Below are 2,563 nucleotides of genomic sequence, written 5' to 3'. Positions count from 1 at the left end.
ATAGATATACAGATTGATGAAATGATAATCCAGAAAAAAACCCTTATATTTATGGGCAACTGACTTTTCAATAAGGTTACAAACACAATTCAGTAGGGGAAGAAATCATTTTTTCAACAAATGGTGATGAGACAACTGGTATATACATACAAAAGGATGAAAGTATGCCTCTTCCTCACACCATACATAAAAATTAATTCAAAAGAGATCATAGACCTAAATGTAAGAACTGAAATTATAAACCTTTTTGAGAAAAACAGGAATAAATTTTCATGACCTTCAGTTAGACAATAATTTCTTAGATTTGACACCAAAAACTCTATAGACAATATTTTAAAAAATGGATAATTTGAACTTAATGAAAATTAAATCTTTTTTACTTCAAAAATGCATCAAGAATGCAAAAAGCTAACTGATAGGTCTGGAGATAATATTGTAAAACACTTATATAATGAGGGACTTTAATCTAGAAAATATAAAGAATGCTTATAAGTCAACAACAAAAAGACAGATAACTCAATTTTAAATAAACGAGTAAAGGATTTGAATAGATATTTCCCCAAAGAAGATATACATATGGTCGCTAAGCACATTAAGATATTCAACATCATTAGCCATTAGAGAAATGCAAATTAAAACCATAGTAACATATCACTTCATATCAACTAAAATAGCTATTATTAAAAGACAGATATAACACATGTCAGTAAGAGAGTGTAGAACCCTTATGCACCTCTGGTAGAAATAAAAATGGTACAATGACATTGAAAAACCAGGTATAACTTCCTATGAGTTATCTACTGATTCACTTCTTAGTATTTAGCCAGGAGAACTGGAAACATATTTTCACACACAAAAATGTATACACTAATATTCATAGCAGTATTATTCCTAGTTTTCAAAAAGTGGTAATATCCATCAGCTGATAAATGGATAAACAAAATGTGATGTATTCTGTACCATAGAATATTATTTTGCAATAAAAAATAATAAATTACTGATACAATCTACAATGTAGATGAACCCGGAAAATATTGTGTTAAGTGAAATAAGCCAGTCATAAAAGACCACATACTCTGAGGCACCATTTATACAAAGGCTCTAGGGTACCTAAATTCTTAGAGATGAAAAGTAGGTTCGTGGCTTTCAGGATCTGGGGAAGGGGGCAGGAAGAACTGGGGAATGGGCAGTGGCTACTAATGGAAAGGTTATTTTTTTGGTGATGAAATGTTTCAAAGTTAGTAGTGATGTTTACACAACTCTGTGGATACTCTAAAAACCACTGAATTATACACTTTCAAAGGTTGAATATTAAATGTGAATAATATCTCAATAAAGTTATCTTTAAAAAACAACATGCTTATTTATCACCACACAGAATTTAATTTTCAATGCCTTATATATTTAAAGTTGTAAAAATTAATTCTAAAATAAAAATGTTTACATCATTTTTAATGTAAAAATTGAAACCATAATGCAGGATAAAAATATACTGAAAAACATCATAAAAAATGAACTGAGGTCATGCTGAGCCAGGGTCTGGCCCGTGAACCCAGCAGCAGCCCCTCAGCTTCACCCACCACCTACCGACCACGGACCCCTGCAAAGTGAATGAGCTTCCGGCCTTCGTGAAAATGTGTAAGCAGGATCCAAGTGTTCTGCACACGAGAAAATGTGCTTCCTGAGGGAGTGGGTGAAGAGCATGCGGGGTAAAGTGCCATCTGCTACTCAGAAGAGCATGCGGGGTAAAGTGCCATCTGCTACTCAGAAAGCTCAATCAGAAGAAAATATCAAGGAAGGAAAAACAGATAATAAGAAGGCAGAGGAAGACTTAAAGACAGACAAAACATCAAGTGAGGAAAGCGATCTAGGAACTGATAATGAAGGTGTGATGGAACTAGACACTGATGCCCCTCAAGAAATGGGAAATTCAGAGATAGCAGAGGAGATGATGGATCAGGTAAATGATAAGAAAGTGGCTGCCATTGAAGCCCTAACTGATGATGAACTGTAGAAAGCCATCAACTCATTCGTAAATTCCATCAAGCTGAATCCTCCCTTGGCCATTCTGTATACCAAGAGGGCCAATGTCTTTGACAAATTACAGAAGCCAAATGCTGCGATTCGAGACTGTGACAGAGCCATTGAAATAAATCCTGATTCAGGTCAACCTTACAAGTCATGAGGGAAACCACACAGATTTCTTAGTCCATTGGGAGGAAGCAACCCATGATCCTGCTTGGCCTTGCCTTTAAACTGGATGATGATGAAGATGCTAGAGCAGTGCTGAAAGAAGTTCAACCTAGGGTATAGAAAATTTCAGAACATCGGAAAAGGTGTGAGAGAAAACGTGAAGAGTGAGAGATCAAAGAAAGAACAGAAAAAGTTAAGAAGGCTCCAGAAGAGCATGAGAGAGCCCAAATAGAGGAAGAAGCCAGAGGACAGTCAGCAGTTCAGTATGGCTCTTTTCTTGGTGGCTTTCTTGGGGGAATGCCTGATAATTTTCACAGAGGAATGCTGGGAATGGGAGGGGGAATGCCTTGAGTGGCAGGAATGCTTGGAC

At 36.1% G+C, this 2,563-nt stretch overlaps 1 pseudogene; it reads left to right on the top strand.

Annotated features, from left to right (window-relative positions):
* LOC105500625 overlaps nt 1-2,563 on the top strand; it is a 90,994-nt pseudogene that overhangs the window by 2,311 nt on the left and 86,120 nt on the right.

Source organism: Colobus angolensis, unplaced genomic scaffold (genome assembly GCF_000951035.1).
Source record: "Colobus angolensis palliatus isolate OR3802 unplaced genomic scaffold, Cang.pa_1.0 Scaffold670, whole genome shotgun sequence".
NCBI classification, from domain to species: Eukaryota; Metazoa; Chordata; class Mammalia; order Primates; family Cercopithecidae; genus Colobus; species Colobus angolensis.
The sequence above is the reverse complement of the archived record's forward strand: the minus strand, read 5'-3'. Positions and strand labels throughout refer to the sequence as shown.